Below are 18,240 nucleotides of genomic sequence, written 5' to 3'. Positions count from 1 at the left end.
GGGGACTCAAAATCCTCGTATTACCGGTTCAAATCCGCTATTGACAATAAGGATAATTTGTAGGAAATGGCCGGTATAGCTCAGTTAGTATAGCAGGGGACTGAAAATCCTCCTATTACCGGTTCAAATCTGCTATTGAAAATAAATACGTCTAATGTGTCGGAAATGGCCGGGATAGCTCAGTTGGTAGAGCAGAGGACTGAAAATCCTCGTGTCACCAGTTCAAATCTGGTTCTTGGCACATCATGAATTTGTATGCGTATCTATTCTACAGATTCATTAATAAAATAGATTATGAAAAATACCGATACATCATGATGTCTGGAAATATACCCTTTAACTAAACTATATATATTTTTTACTCTATTTATAGATGAGTAAAATACACAAGTAAAGATAAAGAGGATACATATATAAATATGTAAAGGATGGATATAGATATGTAAAAGAAAAGAATTTTATTTTGTTTCCTCTTCTTTTTTATTTGTTCATACTCTGTCTCCTCACGTTCAATTAATACTTTATACATATTTGAAAGGTTCAAATAGTTCGTTATAAGACCCAAAAGTCTAGTCTAGGGGAGTTGAAAGGCGGGAATGGCCAAGATTCATCTCCGATACAGTACAAATAGAATCCGATTCTCTTTTCATGTATTTTGATTTTTCCTCTTTTCATATTAGATTTCTTCATTTCCCCCTACGTGACTTTCTAAAGCACATCTAAGTGATATGCGTGATACATAGTTCATAATGTAGAACTCATTTAGTTCATCCTATTAGCTCGGCTCATCCAGGGGACTATGAGAATCCCTTTCCTGAATTATTAGAAACCAAAACCAGTCTCACATTTTACCCAATCTTCGCTGTCTAGCGCGAGACGAGAAGAGGAGAGGGGAGAGGGAGTAAGGAATGAATAAGTAGCGAGACTGGAAAGGAGAGGGGAGAAGAAATCGTTCCTATTGGATTGGGTCGTGCGTGGCAGCTGGTAGAGATGAATAAAGGCGGGCCGCTTCAACGGGACCTATTCTCTCTCTTAATAGGCGGCAAGGCAGAATAGGAAAGGGGCCGAGTGATTAGTGCCTTTTTAGCCTCAATTCTTAGGGAGAAGAAAGAAGGCTGGGAATGAATGGGAAGACTGAATTAGTATCTGACTGCCGCCGAAAGGAATTTGTAGGAAATGCCACTACGCCTTCGGTATTGGCACTCAGTGGATGGAGCCTTACATTAAAGATTGGGTCTCGGATGGTATATGTTAACAACTACGTCAACCATCACATCCGAGTTTCACAAAGCAATCTTAGTGGTCAAGTATTAGTGAGTGGTTTGCGGAGAATCTTTCGACCGATGTTTACGGTGTAACTGTTCCTAGTAGTAGTAACTGTTCTGAATGTAACCGTTCCTTATGTACCTGGGCAGATATCTATACTATGCAGTGTTCAGTTCTTTCATTAAGGAAGTCAATCCTATCGAAGAATCAATGAGAGTTAACTGTCAGGAAATCCTCATTCTTCCTTCTTTCTCTTTCTCTTCGACTTCAAACACTCTTTCACTCGGGAAAGAGCGGGGGCGAAGCCGCTCGACTGTAAAGGAGAGGAGTGTTTGAAGGTTCGTTCCGGGTCAGGTTCCTTCCTGAAAATCCGATAGTTGGGAATACCGTAGCAAAACAATTTCGTCTGAGTTCTGCGCCGCCGCCTCAAATGAAAGGCGCAGGTTGATCTCTCTGGTTGAGGATGAATTTATTCAACTTGACACGTGGGAAGGGCTTACTCTCCTCGGCTTGGTCTCGCTCCCGCGAGCCGGGCTGATAGAGATGAGGCCTTTTGGCGAAGCCAAGTCAATTTCGGGCCACCAAACCCTGCAATGATCAGGCCCTATGGAGTAAAGGGAAGCGTGTACGTTGTCACACTCCCTGCCTTCCAAAGGTGCCTAGAGGACGGGCCAGACGCAGCGACGACCCGGGGGGGAGAAGTTTCTCTCTTTGTCATTTTGTCATCAATGCTGGCCCAGTGCTCGTCCATGCCCAATCCCAATGGACAACCCTTCGATCCGACCCTGGGCACCCTTATTACAACTCCCGACCTCTGAGACTTTGGTCCATCTCACCCGAGACAAAATGGATCACTGCAAGTCGGCCACAATCCACTGTGTGCTGTTTCCGCCGAGTTAGTGGTTATGCTAGCAGAGCGAAGCAGCGTTCCATTCTTTTCGGGGGCATCCTTACGCATTGGCGGGGAGTGAAGTGCCACAATCCCATTCATCATTTTGGATCTACATATCAAGAAATGGAAGAGAAAGCATATCAAGCCCAATGTTGGGATTTCAGGCTTATATGTAGGACCTTGACTACTACGATCCGGATCTGTTAAGTCGAATAAATCTTCAGTCTTTTCTTTACTCGACGGGAAAGGTGAAGGAGAAAGAATCCATACAAAAATCAGGTAATATCCTTCCCCTTGTTTACAGTTCAATCTGGTTCATGAGTTTACTTACAAGAGAGTCCACCATGAAAGACGAATGAATAGGTTCAGGATCAAATCAAGATCAGTTAAAGAATTCCTCTGTCGTCTTTCCTTCCTGTCCTGTGCGAATTAATCTTTCTTCTTCTTTTACAGTTCAGGTAGAGTAACTCAATTCATTAGCAGCTTTACCTCCAGAAATAAGGGAAGGGAATACAGTATAAGGTTACGGTCAGGGAATATCGTCTAAGTAGCTCGACAGTAAAGGATTTCATTCATTATTTACTCGAGAGGAAGATCTTCTTCTTTCATTCATTTAGCTTTACAAGGAGCCAGCCAAGCCAGAGGAAAGCTCAAAAAAGAGAATGAGTTCCATCAGGGACAGTAAATTCATTAGCGGCTTGACCTTGTAAAAGAAGGAGAATTCATCAAGCAAGAGCTGTTCCTTCATAAATAGGTTCCAAAAAACACGAGAAAGCGAGACTTAATAAGTTTTTTCCTCACTCACCCTGCAAAAATGCAGTAACCGAAGGAAATGCCACTACGCCTTCGGCATTGGCACTCAGTGGATGGAGCCCGACAGGTTGATCCGTTCAGATTTATGTTAACAACTACGAAAACCATCAATCTGAACAGTATCCAATACCAACCCGCGATAGGAGCAAGGTAGTGGCCTATTCACAGTCTAACGTCAAACCTAAGTATCTCTACGCCGCGCTGCGGGCCTTATCCCCTAGAAGTTTCTACATCAAATAGATCAACACCTTGGATTAGGTCGGCATTTGCCTTAGCCCTCTCTCTTTGTAGAGCGCGAAGCCTAGGTTCCTTCTTTCCATTCATTCATTTCCCTATAAGTCAGGAAGGGATGGATCATTAATTTTCTTTTGCTGCAGTCTTGACTAACTACCCGGTATAGCTCAGTTAGTACAGCAGAGGACTGAAAATCCTCGTATTACCGGTTCAAATCTGCTATTGACAATGCATTAGGTAGGAGATGCAGGACCTGTCTTAACCGCAAGTGTATTCGCTATTCGATTCCATCCTCGATCCCACCCTATTAAATCAACTTCCCAAGGTTCTCTCTCTTTTTGACTTTTCAGTGAAAAAAGAAGAAGGAAGGAATGAATCGGTAGACTTTCTTTTCTATGTCGCCGTCTCATCAATGAGCGTAGATTGATAAAGATGGCTGGCTTTTGGGCTGGTCAATCAGTAAATTCATTAGCCTATTTACCTCGTTCAAGAAGAAATAGGAAGAAAAAGTGGTGAAGGAGAGAGAATGAATCTTCAGTCTTTGTTTTGTTTACTGTTCAATCTGGTTCAGGAAATAGCTCAGGGAATACCGGGGAAAGAGCTTTGCTGTGAAACCTTAAGAGGAGGTTCAGCAGTTTCCAGGAAAGAAAGAAAGTCAATTCATTAGCGGCTTTACATCAGCTCCTGTTGCAGCTGCTACTGCTGTTTTCTTGATCTACCCAATTGGTCAAGGAAGCTTTTCTGACGGTATGCCTCTAGGAATCTCAGGAGTAAAGAGCTGTTCCTGAATACAAGGGGTTCCGGGAGAGGAGTGAAAGAAGCAAACTGGAGTTAAGGAGAACGAATTTCATATGCTTTGGTTACTCTTCAATCAGTCAAAGGTGAAGGAGAATGACTAAAAGGAGTTAAAGCAAGCAAGAAAGAGGAGCCCGAGCAAGCCGTTACTTCTTAGCACCTAAATCCTATCTATTAGTGACTCAAAATGTAGATATACTTCTACTTAAACACAAAGGTCCAGCTAAAGACTTAGTAAGCGGTGAGTGGTATCAATCAAAATACAATGAACCCAACCAGAGTGTGATTCTTCTCCAAACAGGAACCACCGATTTACAAATCTCATTAACCACTGAATTTAGTGAGCGGCGCCAAATCTTTCTATGGATTGCTTCTTTCGCCTCTTTCGCCGTCAAAGTGCCTATGGTACCAGTTCATATTTGGTTACCCGAAGCTCATGTGGAGGCACCTACGGCGGCCGGCGTTCAGTCTTTCTTTACTTGATGAATAAGGATCAGATCAAGAAATAGAGGAAAAGGTTCTTCAATTCAAATAGCTTTACCTCCTCAGGGCAGGGAATCCAGTATAAGGAGCGAAAGCAGCTCGGCTCGACCAAGAGGTTCCGGGCACTAGTCTCCGCCTCAACCGATCTCCGACAACTCAACCTCGACTCCTGAATGGTGGCTTAAGGAAGCAAGGAGCAGAGCTTTACAAGCGGCATTGCCCTTCTTCACTCACGCGATATTGCTGGATCGGGCTTTCGGTTTTACAGTCATCTAGGATAGAATTGATTAATTAATGGGCAGTTGGCTGAGAAGAAGGGAGTAAGTAGGTTGATTGAGTAAGCAAAAGGAGACTCAGCAAGAATGATCCTTCTCTCCTTCCCCTTGGCTTCGGCCCTTTCCTATTAATGTCATTATCCTGAACCTACACCTGACGAAAAGAGAGAGCTGCATTCTGCTTTCTTTACAGTTCTAGAATGAGAGTGCCGGAACCTCACTCCTGTCGGGCTTATGTTCTTCATGTAGCATTCAGACCGAATGACTCTATGAAATTACGTCGATACTTCCACATATTACGGGTAACGTAGGAGACATCTCTATTTTTCCCCTCGGGAATCCTTAGAATTACCACTGCTTAGCTTTCAATTTGCCTCTGACCATCAAATGAAATGTGAATAACCCGTCCTCCTCTCTTTGAAACAAGGGACGCTTCTGGTTCTGTCGGTGCTTGAAACAATTTAGTCTTCTCCATATTACTATATCTCTAGAGTCAATAATTTTATATGAGGAACTACTGAACTCAATCACTTGCGACCCTCTCCTTTGTCTTCGCTGCTTCGCCTGTTCGGGAGAGTCAATTCCTTGCAGCTCATGAACCTGTCGATTGAACAGCTTCGCTCATTCACTACTTCACGAACCAGATGGAACTCCTACACCTTATACGATATTCCCTGGTTCGAATCCCTCTCCATCCGGGAAGTCATAAGTTCTCTCTTCCCTTATCGAGAGACTAAGAACGAATGAATCGGATCGACTCGACTGAGATGATAGATGGAATGCTTAGCTTAGGCAGGCAGCCCTCGTAGCTCGATTGCTAAACAGGCGGTTTTCCGGGGGGAGTGGGCCTAGGAGGTCTCCAACGAAAAATCAATGTGTAAATTAATATGATGCAATAGTACGGTGCTTTTCCCTCTAAGCTGGAACACTGAGGCTTCTGTTTTCAGGTCCTGAATCTCAAATCGATCTTTGCTACATGCTGCTTAAGACCTAGGGGCAGGAAAGAGTCTATTCCCACTAATATTCTTATTATAAACAATAATTAATTTATTAAAAATTAATTTAATATATAAATCTATTAAATAGATTCTAAATAATTAGAAAGACAAAATAAAAAAAGAAAAAATAATAAATAAACTATGTTGTGTAACTTTTTTCCAAAAATGAACGGCTCTTTGAATCGCTGCACGGTTACACTCTGCAAGAACTCCGAATCATTCTCCTCATCAGAAATGATCCGCTTGCCCCGAAATGACCTAGCCCAATAGGTAACAATGAATTCGGCCTTTCGATACAATCAAATGGAAAGAAAGCCCCAAGCCGCGGAGGAGGAGAATATGCTTTCCCTTGTCTTTGAAAAGAGCTACTGAACTTGCCAGTCGAGTCAATGAATGAAAGAAATCCTTTACGGGAAAGAAAAGAGAATGAATTGATGGAAGAAAAGAAAATGAAAGAGTAAACTGTCAGACTCAACCTCTCGCTCCTTTACAGTCTTTTTTGAATCTGTTCCTTCCTTCCAACACCCAGCAAGCAAGGAGTGAAAGCCCTACTTAAGGAGACTTTTGATTTCCATGCTACCCTTCTTCGAGTCCAAAGCCATTTGAATTTGAAAGCAATCAAAACAAGAAGAACCACCGGACCCATTATTGACCCTGTGACTAGGGTAGAGCTAGTTGGAGAGACATTACCTAGCCTCTGTCCGCATCAGTGGTTGGCCCGGAAATAAGGGAAGGTCATAAAGGTGTTCAGGTTCATGAGTTCAGGTCGTAAACTCTTTCGGCTTTGTTTACAGTGAGTTCAAGAATAACGAACAAACAAGAACTGCACAAGGAGTTAAGGAGAAAGTATGCTTTGATAAAGGTTCCGGATCAAGAAGAAATAGGGACAAGTTCAGTAGTTCATGAGTTTACCTCGTTCTCGAATAGTGAAAGAATCATCCTCCCTGAATATGCTTTACCGACTGTAAAGGAAAAAGAGTGAAAGAAATAGGATCAGTAGCGACGAAGCCACGAGACCGAGTGGAGAGGAGAAGGGGGCAGCTTTACCGACAGGGGCAAGTCATTGAATGAGTGTGGGGCTCCGAAAGCACATGCGGGATAGCCTGACGAGTGAAAGAAAGCAGGAAGGGAGAGTGTAGAGTCAGACTCAAGATTAATTATGCTGAACCGCACCTTTCCGATTCATTCTCCTGTAAACACGACTTATTCATTCTTTCTCTGATCCTTTCAAACACTCTTTTACTCGGTAATTCGGAAGGAACTGTAAACAAAGACGAAAGCTCAAACCAGGACTATTCTTCAAAGACGAGGTAAAGCTGCGAAAAAGAAATAGAATTAGAATATTACCCTCAAAACTTCTTGAAAGAAAGAGGCTTTCCTTATGTTAATAATTTTTAATTTTGTTAGTTGTTTGTTGGGAAAGCCTCTTTCTTTCAAGAAGTTTTGAGGGTAATATAGATACTTTGATTTTTTACGTTTTCGCAAACATGATCATGGATTACGTATCATACAGATAATTTGACTGGAGCTTTCTCCAGACCTCCGGGAAAAGCATGAAAAAAAAGGCTCGAATGGTACGATCCCTCCGTCACCCCAGAATGAAAGGGGCGATCTCGTAGTTCTTGGTCTGTGAAGATACGTTGTTAGGTGCTCCGTTTTATTTTCCCATTGAGGCCGAACCTAAACCTGTGCTCGAGAGATAGCTGTCCGAAAGAGGCATCTTCCATTCATATCGATTTAGGGTTTTACGCATCAAGAATTCAAACAAGGAGAGAAGACGAAGACAGAGTGAAAGAAGGAAAAGGAGTTTACCGAGTTCAATCAGGGAATGAGAAAGAAGAAATAGAATAGGTTCAGAGGAAAATAGCTGATGTTATTCATCAGTTTGCCAGTTAAGGAATTCTCCCATCTCAATTGAAAAAGAAAATAGTTGTTTACGAAGGAATCAAACAGGGCTTCCATGTTTTTCTGGAAAAGCTCTATTGCGATTTCGCGAGGCAATCCACATCGATGTAATGAAAGTGAGGGACCCGGGTTTTCTCAGGGACGAGTCAGAGCAACCCCGCAGAGGCGATCCAGTCACCCAGAGAAGAGTTGAGTTGTGGAGGTAAATGGGTGAATGAAGTAGCTAATGGGAGTTAGCGATCAAGCGAGGACCTGCTCTTGTCTTCGTCTTCTTCCTTCTTTCTTTTCTTTACTCGACTGTAAAGTGAAGGGAAGGGAATACAGGGTCCGGGGCAGTTACGTTTGGGGTCAAGGAGAAGTTCGGGACGAACCCAGAGTGGATGGCAAAGCGGGGCCTCCGGGGGCGGCTTGTGCTGTGCCGTCATTTCGGATTCCCGGCCTATTTCGGCACTAGTTCAATGGGGTTAATCACCCAGATCTTGAATCAACTAGTAGAAGGAAGAAGGATTTCATATGCGAGTGAAGGAGCCGGAGAATGCGTCTTTCGATAGTCTTGACTTCAACATTACCTATAGCCAAAAGTATCCCCAAAAATAGGGGAAAGATAGAAAAGAATTTATTGAAGCAGCTTTCCTTAAGGGAAAAAGTTCAATACCTCAAAAATAGGGGAAAGATAGAATTTCTTTAATTTCTGTTCCAGCTATTAGGGGAAAACTGCTTTTACCGGAACAGTAGAGTCAAGAGGGTAGGCCGATTCTGATTGAACTCGTGTAAAGACCTTTTCTTATTAATTGAATAAAACCCCGGCGTAGTGGCATTTCCTTCGGTTACTGCATTTTTGCAGGGTGAGTGAGGAAAAAGCTTATTAAGTCTTGCTTTCTCGTGTTTTTTGACCATATAATAAGCCTACCTAGCTCCTATCGCGGGTTGGTAGTGTTACTTTCTGATTGATGGTTTTCGTTGTTGTTAACATAAAATCAGGAATGATCAATCTGTAGGGCTCGAACGTTTACTGGCCTTATCTTATCAGACGGGTACACTGAAACTAAAGGAGCTAAAAACCTCAATGAAATAACCAAGATGATAAGGGATGAGAAGGAAGGCTTTGATTGATGTAAAAAGAGAAATGAGATTGGATGCGTGAATCATACTATTCGGCCTTTGTAGCGCCATTGGAGTAAGATAGATAATGCGACAGATAGCTAGACATACAAGAGGAAAACTAAACTAAGAATAAGAAGATGGATAGAGGATGAGTATAAGTACATTACGGGATAGCTGGAGTAAAAGGGCATCCCAAATGAGAACGAGACCCCTGGAACTGGAAATGCTAGTTCAACCGTACAACCGTCAGGCTTCTTATCTTAGCCGGAAAAGAAAGTGCGGTTCTTTTCTTTAGGCCAATCTTAGAAAAAGAACAAGGAGGATATGTGGGTCCCAGAAGTGCATGATAAATACCGCCAAAACCCAATACTGCGGAGGAAATTAAGTGAAGTACTCCAGACACAAAGTACGGAAAGGTGTCTATAACTTCCCCACCAGGACCTACGCCCCAACCTAGAGTAGCTAGGTGGGGAAGTAAAATTAATCCTTGTTCATACATGGGCTTCTCAGGTACGAAATGAGCCACTTCGAATAGGTTCATTGCTCCGGCCCAGAATACGATTAATCCGGCATGGGCTACATGAGCCCCCAGTAGTTTACCGGTTGCTGGCTGTGTTGCCTGGCCGGTTTAGGGTGCTCTGGCTAATATGACTATCTTGCTTCTTCCTCGCATATTCTCGGATTCCCTCTTCTTTATACTGTCGCCCAGGTAGGGAATTGGGAAACCCGAGTGAAAGAGAAGAGAAAGAACTGGCCAAGAATAGGGACAATCAGGCTCGTTCAGTAGTTCGTTCACTCTCATTAAGCTTTCTTTCCTTCCGGTTCAGTAGTGATTGAGGACAGAGTTTACAGTTCCATGGTAGAGTCGTTTATGAATGTCTACGCGGTGGACTTGATTTTACCAAAGATGATGAAAAGGTTCATTCCCAACCAACCTCAGTAGTTCAGTTCGTAAACTCTCTCTCATTCATCTCTCTCTTTTTGTCAGGGTCCGGTTCAGTCTCATTCAATCAAATAGCTTTACCCAGTCTTTGAATAGTTCAACCAGAGTGAAAAAAGGGAATAAAACAAAGCGTCAAGGAAGAAAGCTAGAAGAAAGGCTGTAAAGGAGAAGGAATCTTGCTTGAGTTCAGTCTTATTAGTTTACTGTTCAAGAAAGAAAGGCTAAGACAGAGAGCAGCCGGAGTTATTCTTTCAACAGCGAAAGCCGCTTCCCTAGACAGCTGCGAAGAGATAGAGCCAATCCAATATTTTGTATCGTTTTGGCGGCATGGCCGAGCGGTAAGGCGGGGGACTGCAGGTCAAAACCCCTTTCTTGCTTGAGCTCAGCCAATCAAAAATCCTTCAATTCGAAAAAGAGAATAAGAAATAGAAGAAATCCGACTTTCAGACATTATCTTAATGGGGAATAATTATATGTAATGATCCATAAATGCAGTTTAATTGGATCTCTAAACGTATCAAAATCCGAGCATAGAATTCTTTCTATAAATCTTTGTACTGGAATTGACGACCAACCACTACGAATATTAGTGTTTATTAGTAGTGGGCCCTGAACCCAACCCGAAAAGGAGCAGGGGATAACAGGAAGAGGCTAGGAAAGATTCGATCTGGCTCAGAGAGACGACTTGAGCCTGACCTGCCCTTATTGTTAGGTCATCCTATTTCGGTGCATGGTCAGGTTCTTAAGGTATGTGCCAGAACAGCCGTGGGTCTACCTTTTTCAGGAATTAGATGATCATTGGTGAAATAGCGTATAAGCCTTTGCGAACAGCTTGATGCACTATCTCCCTTCAACCCTTTGAGCGAAATCCGGCAAAAGGAAGGAAAATACATGGACCGACACCATCGTCTCCACCCCGTAGGAACTTAGATAGAGATCAAGACTGAACCGCAAACCCGTAACCCATTTATTCCACCTCCTCGTAAACAAGTCAAGACTAAAGAGTCAATTCCTGCTTTCTCCTTTTAACTACTGATTCGGAACCTGCCCCCTACGGGTCTCAGGTCTTCGACCGGAAGAAGTTCAGTCTCTCTCATTAATGGTGACGAGGTGAATGAGCTTCCAATTATGGATTGAGTATCTAAATATGGAATTCATTTACAAATGGACTCGATCGTATAGTCAATCATTCTAGATCCAATGTCACAGTCAGTAAAGATTTATGATACATGTATAGGGTGTACTCAATGTGTCCGAGCTTGCCCCACATTAGAAATGAGACCTTGGGGCAGATGTAAAGCTAAGCAAATAGCTTCGGCTCCACCAAGAAGATCAGACTGTCTTGGTTGTAAGAGATGTGAATCCGGATCGGGTCATGTAGGAACAAGGTTCAAGTCTACCGGTCTGTTAGGATGCCTCAGCTGCATACATCACTGCACTTCCACTTGACACCTATCGTGATGATAAACGGCTCATCTCGCCGTGACCTTCTCTTGAATTCTCAAAACTTCTGTCGCTCCATCCCCGCCGGAATAGGTTCAAGAATAGTGAAACCCGAGTAAGAAAGGTTCAGTAGTTCATTCATTTCTTACACTGCCCGTAAAGTTCAGGGAATAGCGGGGCAGGTTCAGTTCTACAACTCTCTTCGTGACGCACCATATCAATTAAACTTGGCAAGTTTGTCTTGCTTGCCATCGTCCCCGTTTTGGCGTGAGTTTCTTCTGGGTCAGGAAGTCACTCCTCGCCCCATTATCCGTCTTGACCAGAGCGACCCGCCTCCACGTTCTCTTCTAGTGCACTATTGCTGTCATCTCCTTCTCTTGGACCGGAGACACTTACCAGAGGCTAGTGAACAAGCTGCGGATCGGTAAAAAGATGGAAGTGTGTATGTGGATGATATCTATCTTAGTCAAAAGCCGAACTACCCAACCAACAGAAAGCAAGCGCAACGAGATCTTTCATATCCTCCCTGTCAGGCAGGTACGCTATAAAGCCTACGGGCCGGCCAGAAAGTCTGAAAGAACGGGAAAGCTGACCAAAAGACTATTCTATAACCGACTCTTGTTGCCGAATCGAAGGGGCTTGGCTTGTACCAGGCTCTAAAAGAGTTTTCTTCTTCAAGCGAGCTGTCTTTGAGTGAAAGGGCTCGACCAAAGGGAGAGGAGTGAAAGAGCGAGACCGAGTGAAAGAGTGAAAGAAGGTTCAGGGTGTCGGTTCAGTCTTTCCTTTCAACACTTGAAGGTGAAGGGGAAGGTTTTCGTCTTGACTTCCTTAATGAAAGAACTGCACACTGCTAAGTATATCTATCTCACCATCAAAAATCTTTCCTTCCTTAATGAAATGAGCAGAACACTTGATATCCCGTGCTTTGGTGGGTCTCCGAGATCCTTTCGGTTCGTGAAGTAGTCAAGGATAATCCAGAAGGAGGGAGGGAGTCTTTGGTTACAGTTAAAGAATAGGGACAAGGGATTGAGTTAAGGAGTTTACTGTTCAAGAAAGAATCCATCAATAGGGGCCATCTCGTTCAGTAGTAAAGGAGAAGAATAACAACAAACAATAACAAGAAGAGAAAGATCAGATTCGAAAGAAAAGAAATTCTATCTAATATAACTGTAAAAGTTCGTAAGACCTTTTTCCCTTAATAGCTGAAGCTTCAAGAAAATAAATTCTATCTTTCCCGTGTTTTTGGGTATAAAAGAGTCCATTTGACCCTATTTCCCTCGGTAACTCAACTGTAAACACGAAAAAAACAGATTGCAGCAAGATCAAATATGACGAAGAAGAATGCAGCTAAACCTCCCAATCCAAGAGCCATCTCTACCTACTGCCTTTCTTTTTTCTTCTTTCATGAGGATCAAAGGGAAAGGGCATTGATGCTTTCATCCTCAGAATAGCACAAAAAAGAGTCCCCTTCTTTCTTGGTATCCATAGGAATCACCGAGAGAAGAAACCCAAGAGGTAGGAATTTATCGAACGAACCGCACTCCTTCGTATACGTCAGGAGTCCATTGATGAGAAGGGGGCCTATCGCGGGTTGGTAGTGTTACTTTCTGATTGATGGTTTTCGTTGTTGTTAACATAAAATCAGGAATGATCAATCTGTAGGGCTCCATCCACTCAATTACCAAGATACCGCAGTTGGCCCACTAGCAGACGAACAGTAAGTAAACAAGGGAAACTGGATGGAGGATGATTCAAACACTCTGAGGCTCGGCTCTCTCATTCATAAGGAGTTTCGGCTTTCAAACACAGTAATGCCTGCTAACTCCTTCATTTCTTCTTTCACTGTCAAAAAGGATAGGAAAAGGTGTAGGTCAAGTAATAAAGGTTCTGGTTCATTCGCTTCTCTTTCTGGCATTTCTTTCCTCTCCCCTACTGTAAACTCTCATTGATTACGTAGATACAGAAAGAGCTTCACTGATTGCTCTTCTATTTCTTTTTTCATCAAATCCATATGAAAACGGCAACTTTAGGCTTTGTGAATTAAGGAGGACTCATATGATTCTCCTTCCTCGACTTCGGTTCTCTCTCCTGGCCCCACCCATGAGTAAATATTTCGTAGTAGCCTCATTAGACCGTACATCTTTCTCCTGAACTCGGATATTCTCTCCTTCTTTCACTCGATAACTGTAAACTGGGAATCTTAGCTCTGATCTTTCTCCTCACTTACTCCTTCCCCGGAACCTGATTTCACTGAACCTGATTGAACTTCAAAAGAAAGATTAGCTGATGAACCGGAACCTATTTTGTATGGTCTCATTGCTCGGAGGTAGGTAGTTCTGAGGGAGCCCCATGCGATGCGTATATATCAAGAGGACTATGGCCTCCTCCACTAAAAGCTTTTCAGCTCCTTCTTCTTTCCTCGGCTGAAGCAAAGATAAGCTAAGCCTTGGCGCAACTCTGCCCGAATCACCCTAGTCTATTGGAAAGATCTGCCAGAACCCTCTTCTCCTTCAGACTCGACTACACGTAAAAGCTGTCTCGGCTGAAGCTAACTCTCTTTCGAATCATCCTCAAGAATGAGAAGATTGGCTTCTTGCTTATCAAGGGCTCCGGCCTTTATCAAACCAAAAGAACAATCTAATGATTGACAGCTTGCATCAGTCTTTAAGCTTGTTCCCTGGAGTTTGGTGAAGGAGCTTTACCGAGGGCAATCTGGCTCAGTCATAAGGAGTATGGATCCTTGACAGTGAAGGGCAAGTCCATGAATTAGCTACTCAAGATCGGTTTGGCACGGGGGGAATGTTGAAAACAATCTGATTGGAAGCGGGAGTGAGGGCAATCGTCATAGTCAGCCAGCGAGCAATCCCAAGAAAGCCAGCCAGCTACCTAGCCTTTACCCGGAATAAGAATAGGAAAAAGAAAGAAACAAACCTCCCCCTATTTCAATGTTATTATTCTCTCTCTTTCTTATGTCCGGTATCAAAGCCACTCGAAGTCGAATGCCTCACCCGCACCACCAACCCAAGGACTCAATCGTATGGATATGTAAAATCAAGAAAGGATTGATTTCCAATCCTAGCAGTAAAGGGAGGGAAAGAGATACTCAATTTCAAGTGAGTAAACAGAATTCCATACTCGATCTCATAGATACATATAGAATGATGTGGAAAGTAGTATGTACGGCTTGGAGGGAGGTCCTCTTTCTTTCATTATTGGTAGAGATGGAGCACAGACAAATGAAGGAAGGAAGCATGGAAGGGGCACCCCAATCAAGAAATTCATTCTTGTTACGCTAACACTCATGCTAAATTACTTATTACTTGCTTGCCGAGCTAAACGAGTAAGGAGCACACCGAGCAAGAGATCTCGACAGTTAGACAGAAAGTTTGTCAGGGGCGGGCGGGCACTGAGCGACGGAAGCAAAGAAAGAATCAAGTAGCTCTTGAAAACAAGAGGAAAAGGAGTCTTTATCTTTGTTTACAGTGGTTCAATCAATAGGGGAAGGAGATCAAGAAAGAATCGGAGAGCGAGAGGAGCGAAGATGCAAGACCATAAAGAATAGGGAGGGAGGTCTCACTGCTTCGCCCCTTTTCCTTCTTGAACTCGGTGTAGCTATTTGAAGCTTTCTCTCACTCTTTTACTCTTCTGTAATAAAAGAAGAAGAACCCTAACTATTCTATTTGTATGACCATCGAGTCGAGGAACTTCTTTATGGACTGACTTAGTCCAATTGTGAGGACTTGCTTTCAGTGTTTACAGTTAAAGAATAAATAGGTGATTGAGTTTACATATCCCTCAGCAGTAAAAGAAGAAGAAAGATGCTAAGAAGGCTAGAAGCCGGAGGCGAAGGAGGCATATACGCTCACTAGACCGGAGTATTATTCCACTTCAACCAAGCTCCCTTTTTTGTCGCCTACATCCGCTGGGAAAAAAAAGGGGAGAAAGTCAAGGCGGTTCATGGTTTCTCTTGGCTATATGGTTCATCCGGGGGAGAGATCGAGCTTCGCTTAGCGCTTGAGACTTAGTTGCATCTGTAAAGCTAAGACCCTATATCAGGGAATAGACTGAGAATGGAAGGTTAGCCTCTGGTCTGGTCTGTCTTTCCTATCCCTTTACTCTCAGTCCTATCTGTGTTCTAGATATAAGAATAATCACTCTCATAATAAGGCATAGCAGCGATTGAGCTTTACCTTCCGATCATACAGCTTCTCATCCAGCCCAGCAGCCTTGATATTTCTTTACTCCCCGATCTATAAAGTCAGGCCTTTGAATACCTATACTACTTGCCTTTCCCTCCAACTTTCACTTTAGCCTAGAATTTATACCGCTTCAAGCTAAGCAGAAAGAAAGATTTCCGCCTTTCGTAACTCATGCACACTTCGGGGGGAAAGATAACGAAGGGGGATCGAGGGCAACCTCCTTCATAACCCATGGCCTTTCTTAGTGTATAAGGGTCTCACTTGGTTAGGGTTAAAGAAAAGGACAGTATGAAAAGACGTATCGCGTAACCGTCCCTGTAAGCAGCTTCATTCTTTCTTGGAAGATCAGTTCCTCAATAAATAGGTGAATGACCGAATCCGGTTCCCCTTTCCTGATTGAATGAAAGATGACTTAAAGATAGATAAAGAACACAGTTTAGTATATATATACGCACGCCGGCTTGCTCGGGCTCCCTACTTACTCCTTCCCCTTTCTTTCTTGCTTGAACTGCTCTTTTCTTTCCTTTGATTCCGCTTTCAAGACTCTGAAAATGAAAGAAAGAGAAGCTAATTCGAACCAACTGAATCAGAAAGAGTCGTTTTCTTTCCAATTGCTGCAGTCAGTCATCCAAGAATCAAAATCAAGTCCTTTAAGACTAAGTAAAGAAGGGAGAGAGACCAAGATAGCATAGGAAAAGGTGAAGGAGCGACGAAGCCAGACAGCCAAGCCAGCCCAGCCGGACGTAGGGATCCATATGTAAACATAGTATCTATTTAAATACGCTCGGATGACCCCTTCTCATAATTAGAATGTATATAACCTAGCCCTATTCCCTTGGAAGGAAATCTTGATTCAAATCATATAATCTTTCAGAAGCTGGCATCGCTAGTGGACTCCTCCTCGTCGACAGCCAGCAGTTCCCGGACGGGACTTCCTTGCCTCCTGCTCTGTAACCTTAGCTGTGATATTCTCTGACCGGAATACGAGACTCTCTTCCCTCCCCTAGTTCCACAAGAGGTTTTTCAAACCAGAAGATATCTTTTTCGTCTGGATCTAAATCTAACAGCATTTTGTCATTTTCTTTATTTCCATCCGGAGGGTAAGAAGTTTCATAAACAGGTCTTTTTATCTTTTGATAGCGTGTCCTTTTAAAGTACAGGAAAAAGAATATGTAATGTATTAGTAGTTAATAGTAGTTCAGTTAGTATGGGTAAGAAGAGAATGAATGAAAGAAAGAGAAGAAGCTAAGCCCCTGCCCGCGGAACCGAGAAAAGAGAATTGATTGAAGACGAAACCAGGACAAGATGAATCAGACTGAGCAGCGGTTGAAGGGAAAGAGTAAATTCATGAAAGAAGGAACCTGAACCTATATGAATCTCTCAATAGGTTCCGGAGCTTGACCTGATTCTCATCCAGCCTATTTACCTTGTTTTGTTCAATCAATCAGTAATAGTCTAGGCAATGGAATTGAAGCTGCTTTACCTCGTTCAGGAATCACGCTCTGTAGGATTTGAACCTTCGCTTCCCTCCCTTCTTCAATGAAGTGGAAAGTCTGAACACGACGTATAGTAGTCGGCATTCTATAAGCGACTTGTCGAGTCTACGAAGCTTTGCTTCTTGTAGTCGGCCCCTAATGCCTCCCCCTGAATTTGCTTGCCTCCTTACAGCTCAGACAGAATGACGCCTTGACTTTAGTATTGAGTATTAAGTAGCTAAGTTGACAAAGGGGAACAGCCAATGAAAAGAACGAAGAGTCAGTCATTCCTGCCTTACAAAGTCTCTACTCAAATTAGAATTTGATCGCCTTCCATACTTCACAAGCAGCAGCTAGTTCAGGACTCCAGTTACTAGCCTCACCGATAATTCACCCTCACGAGCAAGATCACGTCCCTCATTACGAGCTTGTACACATCCTTCTAGAGCTACTCGGTTAGCTACGGCACCTGGTCCATTGTCATCGTCTTTACCGTCCCATGGATGATAATGATAATAACAAGCGTGATATAGCACACAATCTTAAGTCTTGCCATAACTTGTTTTTGTTCTGGGAAATCCTCTATTTTTGTAAGGCAGAATACTATATTTTTGTAAGGCCCTAACCCAATGCAAATCGAATGCACTAGTAAATCACATGGATCTACGAACGACTTACCTTTCATTGTTCACACATCACATGTGGATTGGTGGATTTCTCATAGTTGGTGCTGCCGCGCATGCAGCCATTTTTATGGTAAGAGACTATGGTCAATATCACGAAGAATAAAGAGATACCGTCTATACCCAAAGACAAATTGATGTTTTCATAAGGAAGCCCTGTAAGTAAGAAAGATGAATGAGAGTGGCTTCGCTCCTGCCCCTGACCCAATATTCCCTGTAAACAAAGCCGAAAGAGGAAAGAGAGTTTACAGTCTTTGAATAAATTCAGGGAGAAGAAAGACAAAGACTCTACTCCTTATTCCGGAACCAGTAAAGACCATTAATTAATTGATTCTATCCACCATAGGGGTAAAACCTTGTCATAGCTTTTTCAGCTCAGGAAGTGGGTTTCATCAATCCTTATTCCTTATCCCCTCGCCCAGGCTAACAACGGGGCCTTACGGGGAGAGTGGAGCCTCAAGAAGCACTGTTGAGAGGAAGATGCTTGGCCCCTCTTCATTCTCTACACAGGGTTACAAACCTTTCTTCAACCAAGATAGGTGAGAACGAGCGAGGCAGAGATGGAAGAGATCGGATTCTTTCTTTTCTCCTGTCTTCACCTTTTCCTGATTCAATTCATTCCTTTTCTTGAACTGTAAACTCATGAACCGGATTTCACTCTAGTTCACGAGAGGGGCGAAGACGAGGAAAAGGGTCAGGCTCAGTCGCTTTACCTTGTGAAAGAGTGAAATC

General features: G+C 43.0%; 1 long non-coding RNA gene and 1 other non-coding gene across 2 annotated transcripts in view; both read left to right on the top strand.

Annotated features, from left to right (window-relative positions):
- Window positions 1-168: 168 nt before the first annotated feature.
- TRNAF-GAA lies at window positions 169-241 on the top strand. Its single transcript has one exon. It is a non-coding gene; the product is annotated as a tRNA-Phe (tRNA).
- Window positions 242-1,573: 1,332 nt separating this feature from the next.
- LOC111463412 overlaps window positions 1,574-18,240 on the top strand; it is a 21,007-nt gene continuing 4,340 nt past the window's right edge. The window contains exon 1 of the long non-coding RNA XR_002713882.1: window positions 1,574-1,594. This is a non-coding gene — a long non-coding RNA (uncharacterized LOC111463412). The remainder of the gene's footprint in view (window positions 1,595-18,240) is intronic.

Source organism: Cucurbita moschata, unplaced genomic scaffold (assembly GCF_002738365.1).
Source record: "Cucurbita moschata cultivar Rifu unplaced genomic scaffold, Cmos_1.0 Cmo_Scf00028, whole genome shotgun sequence".
Taxonomy (NCBI): domain Eukaryota; kingdom Viridiplantae; phylum Streptophyta; class Magnoliopsida; order Cucurbitales; family Cucurbitaceae; genus Cucurbita; species Cucurbita moschata.
This window is presented reverse-complemented; position numbering and strand designations above follow the sequence as displayed.